Source organism: Passer domesticus, chromosome 11 (assembly GCF_036417665.1).
Source record: "Passer domesticus isolate bPasDom1 chromosome 11, bPasDom1.hap1, whole genome shotgun sequence".
Lineage (NCBI taxonomy): Eukaryota > Metazoa > Chordata > Aves > Passeriformes > Passeridae > Passer > Passer domesticus.
Genome location: NC_087484.1, coordinates 24,913,756 through 24,935,525, shown reverse-complemented (window position 1 = coordinate 24,935,525; position 21,770 = coordinate 24,913,756). Strand labels below are relative to the sequence as shown.

Genomic DNA, 21,770 nt, shown 5'->3' with positions numbered 1-21,770 from the left:
GCCTGTACTGTGCGGAGCACGGGCCTCGTCAGCCCGGCCACGGCTTCCCTGCCGCGGGTAGTGAGGAATTGCTGCCCTCACGTTCAGGGAGCTTTAGCGCTTTTGTAAAGGAATGAAAATGCATAACTGCTTTTAACCATAAAAACAAAATTAGCTTTATACTCAATAGTTATGACATACCGGCTCTAATGCCTGTGAAGAGGGAATACTGGCTTCGTATAACTGGGCTTGTTTCAAGAGGTTGCAAGTTTATTATGACTTGAAGTTTATTTATTCTAGTTGGTCTGTATATCTTTTATTGTGAATTCCAGTCTTACAGACTGTACTTAGGGAGGTATGAAACAGAATTTGATCTTAAAAGTCTCTTCCAGTCTTGATTATTCTATGATTCTCTTATCAGCAGGCCAGTCTCTGCCCAACAGTCCTGAACACCTCAAGTTCCAGAATATCAAAGCCACCCATCAGCGCAGGCTGGCTCCTGCCTTCCCATTGAAACAGGAGAGAGTTCATCTCCAGGAGGGGCAGCACAAGCAAGGTGCTTATGTTCTGTAGATCTCCAATTGTTTTAAACTTTAGAGGATTGTTCATTGCCTTGCCAGAATAAAGTCTAAGTTATACTACTTTTGAAAATTATGTTTGAAGTCTGGGAGAAAATGGAGGTTTTTTAACATATATTTGGTTTGGTTAAAATAAAGTTAATTATCAGCTTTTAAAAGTGTATTATTTCTTATAATTGATTTTTTTTTTATTGGGGAGTATTCCTGTTTTTCTCAGCCTTATATCCAAACACGTGCTCTGGATTGAATTTATTATTCAGGCTTTTCAATATCCTGGCCTTGTCGGGAAGGTTGCAGGAGGATATGTTCTTCTCATATTTGCTTTGCTACAACTAAGTTGAAATTACTGGGTATTGCAGAGGGCAAATTAAACTCTTAATATTATTTTAATGTAATTTTGTGCAGAATTTATTTAAATAATGCTAAGAAAATGAAAAATAATTTTGATGAAATGGAGAAGGTGTTGTTTCTCAATTCTTGCATGGAAGATCTCTGGAGTGAGAGCTATACCCTATAAGGGAATTGGGAAGTTATTTGGCGACGTGCCTAAAAGCCACTTCAGACCTGTTCATGAGTTTGGATGGCAAGCCAACGTCCATTTTAATTCACAGAAGTGCTTAGAAAAACAACAGAATTTATTGGGCAATATCCAGGAGAGGTTAAATTCACATTCAGTCTGTGCTGGAGTAGTAACAGCTGCTGTGAGGATTAACCTTTTTGGCTGGTGGGATGAAAGGAAATATTAACTAACTATACTGTAGATGGAAGTATAGCAGGTTAACATAATTATAAAGTAGAATCATTTATAATGGGTAGGTTGGTTATATTGTATTGTGGATTAAATTTGTACTGAAATAACAGCTTTAAGTAGGATATTTTATTTTGATGTAGTTAAAAATGTAACACCAGCTTGAAGAATCAGTGGTGTAAAAATTAATAATGAAATAAAGAATCTTTCTTTTTTGAGCTTTTGTTATTTTCAGTGTATCCCAGGACAGCTGGCTGTTGGAAAGTTACAACTATCTGATGATGGGTGAATGTCCCTATTGAAACCCATTGGTGGCCCAAGTCTGGATTCTGCTGGGAAAGAGTCTATACAAAATCACCTGCACAGTTGGCATTAATTTCCTTTTCACTGACAGTTTCAGGAGAGCAAAAGGATCAGATGGCTGCTGAGAGTGCCCCGGTTGGTTGACATCTCAGGGAAAGAGGAGACAAATGAGGAACTTATGAGCTTGTGTTGTTTCTTTGCCTATTTAATTGATAAAATAAGGGACTGTAGTTTACTAGTCTTCCCGAGCCATAAATATGCCAAATTAGTAGTGAAAAGTTGTTTGGAAGGAAGAATTCTTTCTTGGGAAAAATACAGAGAAAAATACAAAATGCCAGGTTTGGTAACTGTGCATCTAATTGTTGTGTGAAGAACACAGAGTGAACCCAGTCAGGCTGTGCATGTGTTCACAGTTGATGTTGTGACCTTTTTAGAGTTAATAGCTGGTTCTCTTGATCCTGATCAGAAAAAACCTGGCAATGCTGTGGAACATTTTTTTGAAGGACACAATGGACCAGGTTGGAAGCTCTTTTTACTAAACCTGCATGGATTAGTCTGAAGATAAATTATTTTTTCCAGAGAAGGCGTAGAGTGCTGACATAGGAGAGATGACACAAACCTTATTATATCATCCAACTAGTTTTTAAATGAATACTACTTTAAATACTATTATATTATATTATTATATATTTTAAATACTAATACTAATACTATTTTTAAATACTACACATGGTTTTGTTTAACCATGTATATTGATGGAGTCGGTATTTTTTGCTAAAATTGTTGGAGTTGTCATTTTCAGTAGGATTGCCTGTTTTCAGAGTTGCCCACTGAACCTCAGGTGCTGGAGCTCAGCTGCAGCATTCTCACCCTGTGTGCCAGCTGCCTTCTGCTGCTGCAGCCATCCCCAGGGAGAGGACCTGAGGAACAGGATGCAAACGGCTCCCAAAGCTGTGCCTTTGGTGCTGTCACTTTTAGCAGGTGCTCCTAGTCAGCAGAGGTTGAAGACCAAATGTCCCTCAAGGTTTTATTTGTGCCGGGACTCTTTGACATCTGTGTTTCCAATTCGAAGGGGAAATGACAAAGGAGGAAGGATTATCCGTGCTCTTTATTTTCAGTTTTCAGCCTTGTTTCAGCCACGCTTGCCCTGCACTCTGTGCTGTGTTCCTGTGGGCCACGGCGGGGCAGGAGCGAGGGCTTAGAGCAAGGGGAGTGCCTGAGGAGCTGCAGCGGGTAATGTAAATAAACTGTTTTCATTAATGACCCACATTTGCCTCTGTCTCACATAAAGCTGCCATAATCTCACTTTAATAATGATGAATTAGATACACACAAAGACCGTCTCCAGTAGTTGAGATTACATACATTATTTATAGTAGGGATATAAATCCGACTTCAGTTTATATTGTTTTCTTTGCTACACTATAAGGGCTTGAGCCAAAGCCCATTAAAGTCCTTTCCTAACATCAGCGGGCTCTGAATTAGGAGTCCCTATTTTTCAAATTAATTTTATTATTCCTTTCTCTTCTTGTAATACTTATCTTTTAAAAATAGTTATCAAGGAAAAAAATAATAGTACATATTCAGTATTATTGAAAGTAAGATATGGTTTCAGTGATTGTTTTTTTTCCCCCAATCTCAATAGTTTTAAACCTCCCTCTGCATTCCATCACTATTTCAAGTCCTGTCCTTCTGAATCCAAGCACTTGCCAGGGCACTGTGAACTAAATCTGGTGTGCAGCACAAACTGTTATATGTTGGCAGGTGGGATGTGTCTGATCCCTTTGTTTTCACAGGAGAAGGAACAGCAATGATCCTGGCAGATTTGTTCATTTGTTTTGTTCTTTGGGCATAAGAAAATTAGGACAGGATAGCACCTTCCAATTCAAAGGTTAATTACCATATTTTCCTTCTCTCCTGTTGCTAGCACAAGTAGTCAAACCTTATTCTCATAATTGTACTTTTATATGGTTTTCACTGAAACATGACACCTGGGGAAATCTTCTGAAACCAAAACTGTCCAAATTAAACCTAGATGTGTGTTGCGTGTATTGCCTGGCCTGTTGTTAAAAATTTCATAAAAATCTAAATCCCATGTGTCTGCTAGTTACACTTTGTCATGTTTTGTCATCCTTACAAAGATGCCTGTAGGTCTGGTTTGCCTGCTTTTTTTAAACCCAAGTTTCATCTGGGCTATTGTCTCATTTTATGGTTTTTAATTTAATTATTTTATCAATTAATTTACCTGGCAAAGAAGCACATCCTCCTAGTTATAAACTGTTTTAATACCACTCAATAGTAACTGCCAAGTTTTGTTTCTTCCAGCCTGTTCTTGATTTTATTAATGGACAACCACTTCACTCTTCAATTGCCTCAGAAGGTGAATATATTTTTCTGCTTGTGACTTATAACAGTTAAATACATTAATTTTTTTACTCCAAAACTGGTTCAATTTCTATGTTTTTTGTTTTGTTTTTTTTTTTCCAGTTTGAAGAGCAGTTACTTCACACCAACCATCTTGTTGCTTAGTGATGCCAAGAAACTACTCTTATCTGCATGCCATTCCCTTCTCAAGTTCTTTTTCCCTCTCAGACTCCTCTGTCTGGGATTCTTTTACTTCTCCTTTTATGCAATTATTTTTCTTTAAGTCTCTTAATTGTTCTTCATAGTACCCCTAAGCCTTCCTGTCTTCATATTACTTATAATTCATCTGGATTTATTAGGATTTGTTTTGTCACCTTGATTCTTCTTTTGTCTTTCCCCAGTTGAATTTTTTTGTGGAAATATCTCCTGTAGGTTGCTATTTAACAGTCTGCACTTTTTAATTTACTTGGTTGCTGTTGATAAGGGCAATGTGTACCTTTGGCTTGCTATCATATATATAAATAGCCTGCATGATAGGGCAAACATTTTTAACTATTTCATATCAATATCACACTATTTAAAACAGAATCACCTCTCTTCTAAAGGTGGCATTGGAGATCTGTTTGTGTGTTTGATTTTTTCCTTTTTTTTTTTTCTTATTCTTTTCTTTGGATCCAGACTGTAATACAAATTAAATTTGCTTAGGCAAACCCACTGTGCATTTTAAAAAGTCATTTTAAAGACAGAATCCTGGGGGTCTGACAGAAAAGCTAAACCAGCTGTGCTCTCCAGGACAAACAACACATAAATCTACACTATCTTTTCTTCAGGATCAAATAAGTGAAAGAAAAGCCTCAGAAAGTAAAAGATATTGTGCTTTATCTCACAAAAGCAGAGCTAAAAGAATTTTGTGTCATTAAAATCTTAGCCATTCCTGTTAGACTCCTAAAATCCAACAATTTTTTTTCATTTTCATTTTAAGCAGAAGCATTTTCATTTGCTAATCAAACAGTTCTATTTACCTGTTTGATATGAAGGTTGTCTTTAGGTCCAGGAAAAAAATGGTTATTCAGCTCTTTAGTGAAGAGACAGTCTCACAAGAACACTTTCCAGCTGTTTTTGTTCTAGCTGATTTGCTTAAGTAGAAAGGAAGCAAGAAAATTCTAGAAACAGAAACAGAAATATAATTAATTTGGTCAAATAGTTACCATATAGTAAATATAGTTACCATATAGTAAATTCTAGAAACCAAAACATAAATATAATTAATTTGGTCAAATAGTTACCAGTATTTTCCACATTTATTTCCAAGTAAACCTCTTGACATTTATTAGGTTCCTCACTGGAGCTAATAGGAAGGCTCCCATCCATTTTTGGACAAACTGTCTGATTGGACAACAAGATGTCACCAGATGATTTCCAGAAAAGCCATGACAAAAAGTGATTCAGCTGGTGCTATCCCTGCTGTATTTGGGAGAAAATATATATGTATGCTCTTCACAAATTGTTTTAAACCTGTGCACTGAGGAAGCAATTGTATTTATGCTTCTGGGGGTTTTCAGAGAGTGTTTCTGGGTAGAGCCCTGCATTTCCACAGGGCTTTCTCCTGCATGCCCTGCGTTCTGCCCCTGGCATTCTGCAGAAACGGAATGAGCACTAATGGATGTCAGGGTTTGTACACTGGGGTAAAACAAGTGCTGGCATTTTGTGAAAGCACATATTTCATATCCTAATAAACAATGTAACTGGGCAGTTGGAGGCACCTAGTAGTGGTTTTATTAAATGCTTTAAGGGAAAAAAAAAGCCAGCAGACAGCCAAGCATGGCAGTTGAAATATTAGTGACAGAAACATAAAACACAGTCCTGACTCTGCCCTGTGCACGGTGCAGGGTGTCCCCATTGTCAGAGAGATGGATAACTGTGGGACGCACAGAGCAGGGAATTCTTTCATTGTTGGGGAAGGCGATAAAAAACAACCCTACAGCAAGCAATAGACTGAAAATTAAAGTGAAAAGTGCTAGAAGTCCAAGTGTTTTTGTCTGGTTAGATATTTTTATTTATTTAATTTTTTTTACAACTGCACAGGAAAAAGGAATGCCTTGGTCTTCCCTTTTATTTACCCGTTCCTGGGCAGGCTGTCTCTGATTCCTCCCTTTATACCCACTCCAAATACACATATTATATCTTTTCGTAAACACCTTCGGTATATTATCCAAGTGAAAACAATTCATCAATTTTCTTTTTGATCATTGAGCTGGGTCTAGTCACAGAGGGACCCACTGAGTTCCAGACCCTCTGAAGGAAAAAATGGAAGCAGAATCTTCCCACTTTGTCAGCAGCAAATCTCCAGATTTTCACAATTTCAGGTAATTGCAGCCTCAAGATGCAATTTTATATCTGCCCAAAACGGATCTCAGACTTTCCTGTTCCCTCTGTTCAAGCCCTCCCTAAAAACATTTTGTTCTTCGTAACAGTCACTAAACAGAGTCAATAATTTTCTTGTGAATTTTCATTAAAAGCACAGTTTGTGACACAGAAATTCAGGATATTACACTAAAAGGGAGCTTAAATGGAAAAGCAAACTGGATTCCATCCCTTTTGAGTCTCTGCAGCAGCATGGACCTCTCCTAAACCTAACAAAGTATTTTACTGAGATGCAGCCAAGCCAAGGGTATTTCACAGGAGAGTTTGGCAGCACTGAGACAATTTCACTTTTGTAGGGAGGCAGGGGAGTTTTCAATTGATATGTACAAATTAAGCAGAGTATTTCTTGGAGGGTTTTGTGTAACAGTCCAAAGTTAACTGTACAATTTTATGCACATTTCTGCCTGAAGGACTGAGTATTTACCCTTAAAGCAGAGCATAATTTGAATTAGTTCTTCACTCTTTTCTCCCCTCTTTTCCTCTCTTTTTTTTTCATTGTAGACTAAACAAAACTTCTTCTAAATGCTGATACAATACCTGCAATTTACTATATTCTCTAAATACTATTTTATTTCCTATTAATGGTAGTTCAACATTGCTTACATTCTTTTGCTTTCCCTTCGTAATTTCCTCAGTCCTACTCAAAAAATCCCCCCAACTAACAAAAAAAAAATCTTCCTTGTCATCTGTTAGAAGCGATTGCTTTATCATATAGTACTGGAGCTGTGAAAAACAAAACTGATCCGTGTTTGTTATTGTGAACTAATTTGGAATATCCTTTCCAAGTTCTTGCCGTCGCTGCGGGTGTGGTCTCGGGCGCTAGATGGCAATGTGGCTGTGCGACATCCAGGGAACGGCAGCAGCAAAAGTCTCAACACGTGAGAGAATCCTCATGTTTCAAAAATATTTGTAATATTGCCTTCTTATTATGAAAACAATTATAATGTGTAAATGCTCCTTTTTGCGGTCTAAAGGCTTTACAATCTTTCTGTTTCCTGCAATATGACTACATGGGGAACATTTCTTAATGAGTTAGACTGGTGAGTACAACATTTACCCATTTTTTGGTCTACTGTAAAGCTGTCTGATTGATTATCTATCAAAAGGCATAATTTTCAGTTCCTGGTATCATCAGAGTGTTCCTTACCATGAAAGAGGAAGGAGGAATGACGGAATGTTGCTCTCCCCTCTCTACTCTAATAACCTTTTACTTGGTGTCAGGGCAATGGTGAGAATGAACATTTTAAAACTCAGGTAAAAGCAAAAGGTGTTCAGTGGCAATAGCAACCTTATACCCCTATTTTGAGCTACAGAGCCATCCTAAAGGCAACCAGTGCAGCAGCTGTAACTCTGTCAGTGTTTGAATGCTTTTGGATGACTTCAAAAGAAATGGCTTCAAAGCCACTGATCTTACACAAATGACAATTATTGAAGGGCCCGATCCTGCACAGGCTCTCTAGAAAATATTGTGTGTGTTTTGAAGAATGAAGCTGATGGGAATGATGCTGAACCCCTTGTGGTGAGTTGCTACTTTTCCATGTCATAACCTACCTCTGTCCCACTGCTTTAGGTCTTCCTCCTGACCAGCCTGTGTGGGTCACTTTTTATCAAGTCAAGCTGGTGCCTTATGTTTGTCAGGCTCAATGATCTCACTTTGCAGACAGGCAGGCAGAAATAATTTGTTGAGGAATTTTTCAGGGAGTGTATTATTGATGTTCAGACAAGGGGGAAACCTGGAATGGTGAGGGCCCACCATGGCTGTCAGGGGTGGGCATTCTGCCTAAGGCACCCTGGAATGGTTGATTGCCTGGAGTGCCCTTTGTGGGGCAGGAAGGGTTTGTGTCTGCAGGTGTGTCTGCCTCTGCGATCAGGAGGGTGAAAAGGCTGTTTCAGCTGTGCTCTGATGGAATTGAAGGACCATCCATGGCCTGTGGTTCCTGTTGGAATGTAGGATGAAGGGAGCACTGTCTCATTCTTTCTCTTCTCAGAGGCAGTGCTGCTTTCCATGCCCAAAAGGAGAAGCAGAGCCCAGAGCAAACATCTGATTTCAAGTTTCTCCTTGTTGTCTTCTCCGTCCTAGTGCAGCATCTTGTGATAAACACAAGTAGTCATTCCATTGTGAAAGGAAGCTTGGATGGGAAAACTAAGATATTTATGGTCTTTATTAATGACCCTTCTCTGCCCCCAGTCTCTTCTTTGCTGTTGGTCTCTCTGCTTCATGTTCCCCACTGGTGCTTTATTTTGACATTTTTGACTCCTCGTGCACTTCCTTGTTTTCCACCCATTGTGTCTTTCTCTCCTCCTCTTCTTTTCCTGGTAATAGTGCGTGTCCCTGTGGCATTTGGTTTTGTTTGGTTGGGACTGACACCAGTCCCCACTGAAAACATTGTGGTTTGGGTACTTATAACTACTAGGTAAGTGTAAACCTCTCATGGCTACAATCTTTTATTTCTTAATGAGGAACACAAACAAGAAAAGCCCTTGTTTAGTGGAAATGAGATTTGGGACTTCCTGCAGACTGATCAACTGTAAAATTAAAGCTGAACATTTTGGAGAGCAGCGCTAAAGTAAAACAAAATACACCCAAGGAATCATGAAAGAATTTTCCTGAGGTTTGAAAATTTGGGATTTTCTTTCAATTATTCAAAATAAAATCAGAATCCAAACTGGCCACAGAGCTGTCCCCATCCTCTTGCAAAGCAATCAGTCTCAGAGCAAGCAGATGTATACCATAAGCACATGCTAACTCCAAACTGTGTCCCCAGTGCTTTAAAAGCCAAGGGTCTCTGTGCCTTCCCTCTGCCAGGGAGGCAACCTGTGCTGAGGGGCTGGGGCAGGGCAGAAGCTGCAGCCCAGCCCACTCCAGGAGCCCCCAGAGCCTGGCTGGGCCCTGCTGTGGTCTGCCTTGAAAGACAAGCAGGGCACAGATACTGCTTGGGAACAAAGCTGTCCTTTGAGGTTATCTCAACGACCAGATGATATCCCCTCCCTAGAGAAGGAATTTTTCCTCCCATCCTTCCCACTGATGGCACCAGTGCAGAGGACACAAAACTGAGTGTGCTATGTCTGGGGAGGTGTCGGTGCCTCAGGGCTCTCAGCTGGTGGGGGAAAACTCTTCACAACAGCCTTTCCAAATCAGTTTGTTTTAATAGCAGATTAAATGCCCTCATGTCTCCTACTTACATTTTCAGTGAGAAAATGGCCAAGCAATAGCTGAAGCCCCTCAGAGAAACAGGACATCCTGAGCTGTGGCAGATGGACTTCCTTTACACAGTTTTAATGAAATTTTTCAACAATAGCTCTGTGCATGTTCTTAGGGGAGTTAGCAAGTGCACATGTTTATGTATACACACACACTCAATGTTTCACAAGCTTTTTAAAATAACATACAAAATACTTGGTATATTTTGCTGGAAGAAATTTGTGTTGTAAATACAACATTTTACATATATATATATATATATATATATATATACACACCCTGTGTTATGGCATAAGGCAGGATTATATAGAGAGAATATTTCAGGATGTGGGTGGCCACAGTTGAAGGTCTTACAGGGAGTGTTGAGTAAAATATCCTTGGAACAGTAAATTAAAATAAATGAAGAATAAGCTTAACCAAAGTATCAGTGAACATAAACAAATCTTCATGCTAAACAAATAATCCAAGGAAGCTGAAGTGCAGTAATTAGAAAGGGATAATTATGCTTCCTCTGCTTTCTGGAAGATCTATGTAAGATTTTAAATGCATAGTGTAAGATACTGGCAAAAAATTACAAACTGTTAAAGTTTATGATATACAGGAATCTACTCTGGCTGAGGGTCTGTTTCATGGCAATAAAGACATAGTAAATGAAAAACAAAATTAAAATATTCTAAAGGTGCTGTCTGCTATAACACAAAACTATCTGGAAATGTATAAGAGAATAAGACAGTTACAATACTGTAATTTAGACAGGACTATGGTAACATATTATCCACTCATTGACTGTGTTGTCTTTAGCTCACACTTTTTCCTCTTTTGAAGGAGATTTTTTTTTTAAATCTTTGTGATTGCTAATTTCAGTTCATTTCTAAGTTACTAGCTTTCTAGGAGGAAAAACACATGTACTGCTCTGATGTCAATTATCTGGAACTGCTTTGTGGAACTCAGTTTAGATTTTGAAGTAACGCTCTGAGGTAATAAACTATTCTTATGATATTTTAACAAAATTACATTGTTGTCAAAATGCAGTAACAGCATGAAAAAGTATTTCTTAAAAACTCTCTGCATTTTTTCTTATATAATAAACAACCTGGTCTGCCCATCCCTTCTGGATGAACTGAACCTCATACCCATGCTTAGAATGACCCAACCATAATTGCAGCATCACCTTCGGCCTCTCTTTTGTGTTTTTGTTGTCCTGTATTCTCAGAAAGGTGTCAGCATTAGAGGCCCACAAACACAGCGAAAAAGACAAATTTGATACAGTCAGAACTGGGACACTTTTCTGTTGTTCCTGTTGTCATAGTGTGGAGAAGCCTTCCCAAGGTGCTTTAGACAGACCAAGGCGATGAAAGAGCAGCACTCAGTGATTTGTTTCAAAAGTTTGAGTCATTCTTAGAACTACAATAAATAAATACTTTTTTTTTTTCCTAATCTTAAATGAAGACATGAAAAGTCTCTCTTATTTTGTGTTTCCAAACTGGAGCCTGGTTTTGGTGTTCCTGGGAAGTAATAGACTCTGGGTAGGGAGTGTTTGCTCTGAAGGAGGAGCACCATGGTGTCCCCATCAGCTGGAATAGCTGAGCCCTGACAGTGTGTGGCTGTGGGATCTCCCCTTGTAGGCCAACAAGAGCAGCCCCAGGTATTTATAGCTGCATTTAACACATACTCAGGAATAGGGACAAGTAGCAAAACTCATGCTAGAAAACGTGGATGCAGGTCAGCAGGGTTTGTTTAGATAGATGGATGTGAATTCTGGAAAAGAGAATATAAAAACTTACACAAAATGCATTTAATGCTGAACAAATATTTCTCATCTTTAATTTTTCTACAGATTTGACAGTCTTGCATCTTAAACTCCACCATGGAAGAGATTTTTACCGTAAACTTAAATTTTTAACTTTCTGAGAAGATTCTTAAATATTCTGATACAGCATCAGAGGAAAAAAATGATTGGAACAATAAGTGGCAATCAGATGCATTTCACTAGGACAGACATTTGCAGACGTGTGCTGTGTCCAAGAGTCATAGAACTTAAACCCGCAGACTTTAGGAAGATGTTAGTTTTATACCTCAGGCCAAAAATCTTCACTGAAAATGTCTTTGGAGTTACTGGGGATTTAAACATAAAAATTATGTCCAGAATATTTTTGTTCTAGGGTCCTTAGAGCCCTTGGGAAGAGGAAAGCCATTGCCAGTTATTTTGGTGTGGTCTAACACTGCACCTCTTTAGGATCTGTGGAATGCTTAATGCTTGTGATGGGTGATTAGACCTGTTACTGGGAATATTCCCGTAGGTTTCTGTAGGAGCTAGTGAAGAGGAAGAGAGCTGATAAGTGGCCCTGAATCAGGAGGAGGTTTGTGTGTTTGGATGATGATGGAATTTGCTCAGGGACTCTGCTTCCTGCATGGTTGGAAGGTGAAGCTGCACATGGGGCTGAGGAGGAAGAGGATGAGTGTGAGCAAACAGACACAACCATTTCAATGCAGGGCAAGGGTTTGTAGGGATGGGATTTGCCTCCACACCAGAAGAAGACTTACAGTGGACAAAAGCAACCTGTGGCTCTGTATCCTGAACTTTTTGTTCTGTTATAAAGCTTTGATTTTAAGCTATGCATTTCCATCTGTAATCAAATCTGAATTCAAAGCTGAGCCTGAAGCTCAGGACAGAAGCTGTTACCCTGCTTCCTGTTTTATTTCTAGAGTTGTGCTGCTTGTGGGACTGAATAGGATCACTAGTCACTTGTTTCCAGTTAGGATTTCAGTGATTTGTTTCTTACAATTGCCCAGCAGATCCAGTTGAACTGGATATCTTTGAAAACTAGGCATCTGGTTTCTCTGTGGTTAAATGTAGTTTCTTTCCTAGAAATTTAATGCCACAACTGTGTATAAAGACAATTTGTACCAAAAACTGTGATTTAGGATTATGTGGATGCAGCTCTATGTTGCCACATCTTTCTTCTTGAGGATGATTTAAGATATTGGGATGCTCTATTATTTTATGACCCAAGTGTCCAATTCCAGTCTTGTCTTTCTCTGAAAATGAAAGTTCAAACAAGTCATTCTTCAGCTGAAGATTTATGCACATACTAAAATAAATCACAACAGAAGTTTGATAAATTCTTCATACAGATCAAAGTCAAAATAAGGCTTTTCTAGACCGCATTTTCCATAAAGAACCAAAAGCTGCAAATGCATTACAAAAACAGTTAACATCCAATCATCTCTTAACATGAAACAAGTAGAAACACCTGCTGTGATTCAATAACCCTCTTGGCTAGAGGGTAGGAAATTGAATTGGGTAATGCCTAGTTCCAGATCACTGTTAACTGAACATGAGTTAAAACCTCTCTCTTCTAGAGGTTTTACTTCCTTTGCAGGTAGCAGCACTGAGTAGAATCAAAATAGCTCAGAACACAAGGGATAAAAAGGGATCATCTGGGAGCACCAGGCCTAAAACATGGAGTGGTTTATTGTGGCTTAGTTATCTTAATTTGGGGTAGTACTCTGAGAATGAGTGGAACCATCTCTCCAGCCAGAACCCAAAAGGGTAACAGCTCCCAACAGGAGCACATGGGATTTAGTCTGTTTTGCTCAATCTCAGACATTAAGCCACTCAGGCCTGAGAAATGAACCTGACCTGTTGTAATTATCATGCTGCTTTCTGTAACTAAAAACTCTGGGCTAACTTAGCTGAGTATGTGAAGGTGTCTTTTAGCGGAATGAGTGTCTTGGTTTCCCACAGCTGGATTGCACGAGGAGAATGTACTTTGTGTGACAACTGAAAAGGTGTCATTCAAGAAATTACAAGCCCTCTATTTCCCCCTTTAGTTTTTAGGCTTGAAAGAAAGCAGGGAAATTAAGTCTTGACTTCCAGTGGAGATAAATTTCTGTTTCCTGATTCCAGCAGTGTCACAACTATGCTCTCACTGGCTGGAGTGCACATCATTTTTACCCCCTCCCTGCCAGCTCCTGGGGAGGGGAGTGTTGCCTGCCTCGGTGTTTGGACTATTACTGCCCAGGCTGCTTCTGATCATACAGTTTCACCTGCATTAGACCTGCCTCTGCTGTTTCTTCTGTACAAAAGCTGCACCAATAACACTTCCCTTAGTGTTAATTAGCTCACACTGTAAAGGAGGGTTGAGATACAGATATGAGCTGCTCTCACAGGAACAAGAGCCCATGGCTGAAGTTAACCCCACAGGACTTTCTTAAAGCCATGCAGGAAATATGTGACAGATCCCAGAATAAATCCCAGATTTCCTGTCTCCTTCACTTGTGCTGTAACTACAAGGCCCAGAATTTCTTAGCTGAGGAAAGTGCTGTCCAGTATTATCTTTCTTTTTCTGGTTTACTGTTGCTGCATTTCACTGCACAAGTTGCTGCCATATGTTAGGCTGTGACTGTTCACCCCATGACTCTTTTTTTGTTGTATTTTATGGAAAATGCATGAATGTTGTACAGTGAGCAGTGGTAATGCTGAGTACCACTACTCTAGCATTTAAACAAGTAAAACTCAATAAAAGTGAGTATTTGCAGGTGAAGGTAATTTATTGTCCGAGACCCTCTTCAAACTAAACTGCTCATACTTCTAATTTAAATAGCATTCATAGAAGCAGGTTTGGTACATCTCAAATAATAACTGCCTGTGCTAAGATAATAAATACTGATAGAGTTAAATTATTTGAATAAGTAATTTTCCTTTGTGCATATGTCACTTTGTACTATGTAAAATTGGCATGTTCTGCTGTTCTCAAACATTGGTCCTCTTTAATGAATTATAATGAACAGATGCAGCATTAGCAAGGGAAAGTAACTAGTGGATCTATAATTGAATGAGATGCTCTGAGCACACTATGACTTTTACTAGGGCTTGGTAAAGAGAAGTTGAAGGAATTTGGTTTGCTCTTTGGGTATCTAAGATGTTCACATGGATTGCCGAATGTCTCTTTTTTTTTTTAATTATTTTGCCGCTAGGTTAAACTTTAATGCTTTTCATTCTGTGCTTCTCAATTTGCTGTCATATGGTTCTTCTTTAGATAACATTACTTGTACAAATTCCAAACGAAGCAGAATCAGTAATCTTCAGCCAGTCTTGACAGCATTTCTAATGCAGTACAGCTATGGAATTTCATTCTGTCTTCTTGTTGCTAAATAACTGAACAGAAACATGGGAACAAATGAGCTTTGTGTGTGAACACCCTCTTCTTAATTTATAAGATGACATTTAGATCACTTATTAAAGGTGTAATTATTTTGAATGCAAAACTTTTGTAGACTTCAGTGGGAAATTTCATAAGCAGGATGCTGAAGGTTTGTGCTCTACAGATGTTTAAAAACAAAGCCTAACTTCCAGCACAGAAACTGATGCACAAGTCTGCAGGGAGCTGCTCTGAGTGGAACCCAACCAGTGCTGACATGAGGGACACTCAAGGAGACCTGCCTGGTGCAGTCTCCCCAAAATTCTGGGCCCAAGAAGCTTTTTCCATGGAGCAGATGTGTGTCCACAGAAGGGCAGTTGCTTTTCCACAGCCCCTGGAAAAGCCAAGCTCCTTCTACAGCCAAGAGCAGTGAGCACCGATGTGCAGAAATCCTCTGCAGGATGAGTTCCTTCCCACTCACCATTATCCTGGTAGGCCTTGCCTGGCCCCACACAACTCTCTGTGCACCATGCAGGTTGGTAACCAATTCAGCCATGGTGCTCCCTTTACTGTCCTGGCTCCCACCTCAGCCATGGCTTTCCCTTTACTGTCCTCATTCCCATTTCAGTGGATAATGGACAGCCGGATGGATTACAATTGTTTTCATGTAAGATTGATTACTTTTTGTTGTGGGAAGAGTTACTCTTTGGTGTGAGTGCTACCACTATAACATCTGCACTGATTCTGAGCACACTGCCCTGCAAAATAAAACAGAAAATATCAAATTGAGAAATGGCACCATTCACTTGAGCTCATTACAAGGCAGAAGGATAATGAAGAAGATTTGGAGGATGATGGTGAGGGGAATGACATCTCCCTCACTTGAGCTTAATGAACACAAGAGCAGCATGGCACAAATCCAGATACTGAACTCCAGCTTAAAACAGTGTAAGGGGGAAAGGTCTTAACCCAGGTGGTTATCAAAATCTTAGATGGTAACAAAGCATTAAGAGAGCACTCAAAAGGTAAAATTTCAGTGTGAATATGCTTTTGAGAAAGAGTATGCTGTGGTTCTTAACTAGCACAGAGCTGAACTGCTCCATGCTCATTTGATAGTTGTCTCTAGCCTCCCTTTTATCTTTGGAGTTTAGAAATACTTACATGTCTCTTTAGCTATAGCATTGTTCTTAGTTCTGTAATGCCTTATGAATCCAAAGTAATGTGATTAGCAATTTACGTCACTATTTTGATCGTGATTAAGACAAGTTAAAGAGAATATAAACTAGCTTCAGTCAGAATATTATATCTTTTTCATAATTTACCCTTCATTTAATCTAGTTGCTTACAATGGTTCTGCCTGGTTAATGAGGCTACATGCAGTAGTGGTGTTAGCAGAAACCATCAGATCTCTTCATGCTGCTGTTTTTAGTAAGTCTGATTTTTTTTTTTTTTTTTGTGAAAAACAGCTGGTTTGTACTTGGACTATCCAAGTTCAAAGACATAATCAACAAACCTCGTAGTTCTGAAGTCAGAAAGCTGTTTAGTTCTATGAGACAAAGGATTGATTGCAGGATTAGAATATCCCTAATAACAGCTGGCTGCATCTGGAGAGTTCTGCAGCCATAGTTTCTTTCTTCATCTCCTTACAGTCATTGGTTTCTATTGTTTCTTTCTACATTGATCTGAAATTGAAAATAATGTTTTTAAAATTCAGTTAAATTTCCCAAATGAAACTTAACTGATGCTTTTTAGGATGGAAGATAAAAATATAACCATCATGTAGCTATATGCACTTTGCAAATATGAGAAAAACTCAAGTCTTATCTTTGTGTGGCGCATATACATAAATTATTAATCATGCATATAATGATTAATATTAATATTTAAATAATTTAATAATTAAAGCAATAAAAATGTAATCAGTCATGTTTAGCACAGGCACAGGATTTCAATTTTATATGAGTGGTGAAGAACATCCACCTTCAATTCTTATTGTATTTGTCTCTGGAAGTTCCACAGCACCTGGTCACCATGAACAACAGCAGCCACTCTCCATTTGCTGCCTAAAATGGCTCTTTTTTCCCTCCTAATTCCTGTTTGTCCTTTGTGTGCATTCAGTGCCTATTTCAGGGATATGGACAGACTTATTTTAATACCTTCCTGATTTACAGATCCTGTTCTGCCAGGCAAGAAGGAGCTGGTTTATACCAGGTTTCCACAGTAAACACAGACCCATTCCTAAGCAGAATGAAGTGCTCACCCCAGGAGCTGTGTACCCAGAGCCACCCCCAGCAAGGGCACCCTGCTTTGCCAGTGCAGCTTTCCCCACTGCAGAACCCCTGGGGAAGAGCAGCAGTTCCCAGGGGAGGCTCTGCTGCCTTCAGGTGGATGCAGTCTCTGAGCTGGTGGAGAAGGTGTGCTGGTGGCAGAAAGGGAGGCAGGAGCTGAGTCAATGCAGCTGCAGTGCTTTATCTGAAAGCTTGATATTCCACCTCTTGTTGAGTTACTTGTTTGCCAAGCTGCTCATATGTCAGCACTTGCATTTTAAGATTCCTCACTGTTAATGGCATGGACAGGATGGACTTGCAGTGATATTTCCCCTTAGATAATCCAGGCTGTTCTGCACTTCTGCAAAGCAATCATCCAAAGCTGGTGGGCAGGATTGCTTTGCCTCAAATGAGTGGGTTTCACTCAGTTAAAAGCTAATATGTACTAACTTTGCTTAGTTGCTGATAATTTTTATTTATTTGTCTAATAATTATTTTTAAAGTTGAATTTTTGATCATTGCACTCACATGATTTTATAAGGATTTATTATCAAACCGCCTGTATTCAGTGCTTTAATGCAGGCTGAAAATCAATTGTGCAGTATTCTCTGGAAAGGAAATCACTCCCTTCTAGAAACATCTGTTATTGTGCCACTTTGAAAACAGTTTCATTATTTTTTCAGAAAGTGAGCAAAGATAAATGTAGAACTTGACAGTAAAAAATGGAGTAGAACTGCTTAGATTACCAGGTGTATCCCAAAATGCTTTAGACTGACAACAGAAGATGAATTTTCGTGCAGAACATTTTAGCCTAAGCTCTTTCTAATCTTCACACACATGGAAGCAGCAGCCCTTACACATAATTGATATAGGTAAGAAAAAAGTTTGTGGCTTTTTTTTCCCTAGTTTGCAGTTTTAAAACAAATGCTGTGGTGCTTGTCTTGATGCTTTGGAATCACAAAAAGTGTTTTTAGTTTCATTTCAGTGGATGTTTTGTTATTTCTAGCAGACTCACCCCATCTTAAAAACCTTCTTGAAACCTTCTTGGTCTAGAACTGAGCTCACAATTGTGTAGGCTTAAAGATCAGCATTCCCAGGGAATATCCATGGGAATAGAAGTTGTGAATAACAGAGAGGGTCACCCCTTAATCCTGCTTCTGCCCTCAGTGCTGTCGTTGCTGCCTCCTCAGTGTGAAGGAGAAACTAGATCAGAAGCAATGTATGTCAAAGCTACTAAAAAGTGATTTTTTTTAAGATTTCTTCCCCCAAAACCATCACTCCCCTTTACTGGAAAAGCTGCTTTCTACAGCATCCCTGTCCTCTAAGCTTCCTAAAATGATAATGAAAAGAGCAGGGCATACCTGCTGAGTCAGCTGTTGCTTTATTAGAAAACGAACTGGGGGGGCTGCAGAGGGGGAAGCAAAAATACCCTGGTGTAGAGAGTTCACTGCAGAGTCAGTTCAATAAAACTTGTGCTTCCCAGTGCTGGCAATGTGTTTGGACATTTCAAAGGGCCTGATAAACAGCAATAGCCTTGTCTCCCACACATTAAAGCTTCATCACGACATTGCATGAAAAGAAGCAAAACCTGGCAGCACAGTAAAGCAAAGGGTAAGGTGTTCCTTGGATGGGTCAAGGTGCTCTGAGCTGCTCTTGCGTCTCTGAAATAACAGCATTGCTTTTCTGGCAGCAGAACATCTGTAACCTCTGTCTGCCTCAAAGCAGCACATCTGTTCACAGTTATGGGTCAGTACCCTACAGGAAGCTCACTCGTACTGCGCTTAGAGATGCTGGATCCGAGCTCCCAAAAAGCATTCCTAAAACTTTAATTAGTGAAGGAATACAGGATAAAATGAATGCAAATCAAAGCCATGAGAGTTAAAACCCTAAACAACTGCTTTTAACCTGATGAACATCTAGACAGAGCTGTAGGCAAGCAATCATCATGTTTTATTCAATGCTGTATTTTTTATTGATTTCAGTTGAAATTCCCGATTCTGAAAAATGCTAAGGAATAAAGTTTATAGTGGTAGTGCTGCCAGGCTCGTGAAGAGCCTGGTGGGCTGTCTGATCACAATGAATTCATAGCACAGCATGTTTGCTGCAGTCATTCTTGTCCTGCCAGCCCAGAGCTGCTGCAGTGCTTCCCTCTGTCAGGCAGCTTCTTGGATGTTCTTCCAGCTTTAGGGCAATGTTGAAACATACAGCACACGCAGTTTGCAGTGACATTGAAATCAGTTTACTGCTGCTACCGTTGCCCTGTAAAGAGAACATTTATTTTGGTTCTCACCTCTGAAAATAGATTTTGAGTGGATTGAGATATATATTTTCAGTCCAAAAATATGTAGACCTATACACATGCAGCTTTCTAATTATAATACCTGCCTTGAGTCCAGTTATTCCAAGTGTACTTTAACTGGAATACAGAAATATTTTGGAGAATGGTAGCACCAGAACCTTTTGCCCTGTGGTGGGAAAGACAGATCAGAAAGCAATTTAGAAAACTAAAATTTAAAATACCTTTATATTTCATAACATCACCCAATTACTTTGTTCAAAAGAAGTAACAAACTTGTTTGAAACATACCTATTATAGTACAAAATAGACTGAGCTGATATTTTCCCTGTGATTGGTTATACTTCTTGATAATCTTAACTATGAGGCTGACCTTGCTCTCTACCTTACACTCATTTAATGTAGTCCAGTTTTTTTTGCTGTGTCTTGGAACGAGCTGATAATACTGAAATTTGCCTATAGAATGCCTGGCTTTCGAGCTGCTGGAAATATGGTGTTAATCTTCCACTAAAAAAAGGAAATTACACTTCCATTTTCTTATTTCCTCAAAGCATGAGCACTTCAGCATTTCAGTGCTCTAGCACAGTGTCTATTCTGTGAAGTCTAAATTCCATGATGAAGACCCTGAAGGAGGTCACTGCTGTAGACAATGACTTCTAACACACCAGAAGCTGTAATTGCTAAAACAAGTTAATCTGATGACTGATCTTTTGTTCTTAATTGACAGTCATTACTTATAACAAGCATACTCACTATGGCATTGTATGCATTCATTTGTGTGGCAGGAAGTGCTTTGTAACCTCAAGAAATAATGTATAAAATATGCCTGGGACATAAAAATGTCCAAGTTATTTACAGAAAGACACTTGGGAGGTTTATAATGTGCTCATCTCTGGCTTAACTCTCTTCTAATTGCAGTTAATAAATGCCTCCCCACAGCTCGAAGGGCAGTGATGTTTCTGCTGAGGAAGTTGTGGCTGAACCTGGAGCTCCTGACACTTAGGGGATACCCAGGGAAAATTCTGTCTTTGTTCCAAGAATTTCATCTGCCCGCTTGTCAACCACATCCCGGACTCCAGAAAATCACTACATCATGTTGGACACACTCCTGCTCTGCTGCAAAAGCTTGAACCCTTGACTAATATTTATGCAGTATGACATAGAGAGATTATTGACATATTATTGAATGGCATGATTCAGTCCTTTTAATCCTTGAACATCAGCATTTTTCTTGTGCAAAGTCCTGGGTACCTTCAAAGTGCATAAATAGAAAACATTAGTAATCCCACTGAGTCATCAGATAAAACTAGACAAAAACATTTGCTAATAAGTATTTGTTCTTTTACTAATAAATCTAACAGAATACTTACAGGTATTTGAATAATACCAGTTTAATATTTAAATTGATAGTAAAGCTGTAAATGTGAGACTGTGAGACGTGAGGGAATCCTTTTGGCATGGATTCTGTGTTCAAGTGTTCTGTCAGCTTCAAGAGCTTGATAAACAGTTTCAGTAACCCGGCTTCAGACATTGCTTTGCAAAGATCTGGGTGCACAGTCAGCTGATCCTCTATATGCAAGTGCTTCAGAAATAGAGCCTATAAAGTGTTACCTGCTGGGCATAATCCAGATGACAGCAGCCATTGCAGGCATGGGTTTTAGAAAATATGCAGAAAAACCATCGTGACAAATGTTCTTGCAATTGCTCTTATGGCACCAAGGTCAGAAAGGTACACAAGAGGCAATGAGTACCTGGCTTTCTATAGAAAAAAGATTTACTTGTTTTTTCTGTGCACAGGTTGAGGGGGAAGAAGAGCTGTCAGTGATCATAATTTAGCATCAAGGAGCTTAGTTCAGAATTAACAAATATAAACAAGGCAAAACTGAAGAACATCTATTTGAAGGCTGGGATTTGAACTAAAGGAGTTACCACAGCCAGTGTAGTTAGATCCAAGGATTCCTATAGCAGAAAAAAGTTTCATTTTAAAAAATAACTTTGGCCTCAATGACTACGTGTGCTGTCTGGCAGGAAATACAAAATCTCAAAGTACACCGTGGGCTGCAATGGCTGAAACAATTAGTGTAGTAAGCTGTTTCATGTAACTTTTTATTCCAAAATATTCAGAGCAGGTAATTTTTTCTGCTTGCTTTCTTTGGAACCTGAACTTTGTTAGTAGTTAGTGTGAGATGTAGCAAGGTCCTTGTTAACTTCAGGTTAGCCTAATTTCCAAAGAGAACGTCATAAAGTACTATTGAGCAAGTCATTCAGCAATGGAATCAGAAAGTCTCATCAGCCCCTCGATGCCTTGCACATGATTGGTGCTGCACGTTAAAATCAATTAGAGAAACCTGTAAGGATTTCTTCTGTAAACACAGTAGCACACAGACAAGAAAGCTGGCAAAAGTGTTGAGAACAGTTAAAGTGCAGAAGGCAATGATTTATATTGATGTTTAAGGCTGGAGAGA

General features: G+C 39.2%; 1 protein-coding gene across 3 annotated transcripts in view; it reads left to right on the top strand.

Moving 5' to 3' along the window:
• Nucleotides 1-7,287: 7,287 nt before the first annotated feature.
• The window catches only part of FOXL2 (forkhead box L2), a 160,346-nt gene continuing 145,863 nt past the window's right edge, over nt 7,288-21,770 (top strand). For 2 of the 3 annotated variants that reach the window (XR_010345770.1, XR_010345769.1), the window contains exon 1: nt 7,288-7,436. The gene's annotated coding sequence lies outside the window, so the exon portion shown is untranslated. The other variant, XR_010345771.1, reaches the window with a different exon arrangement.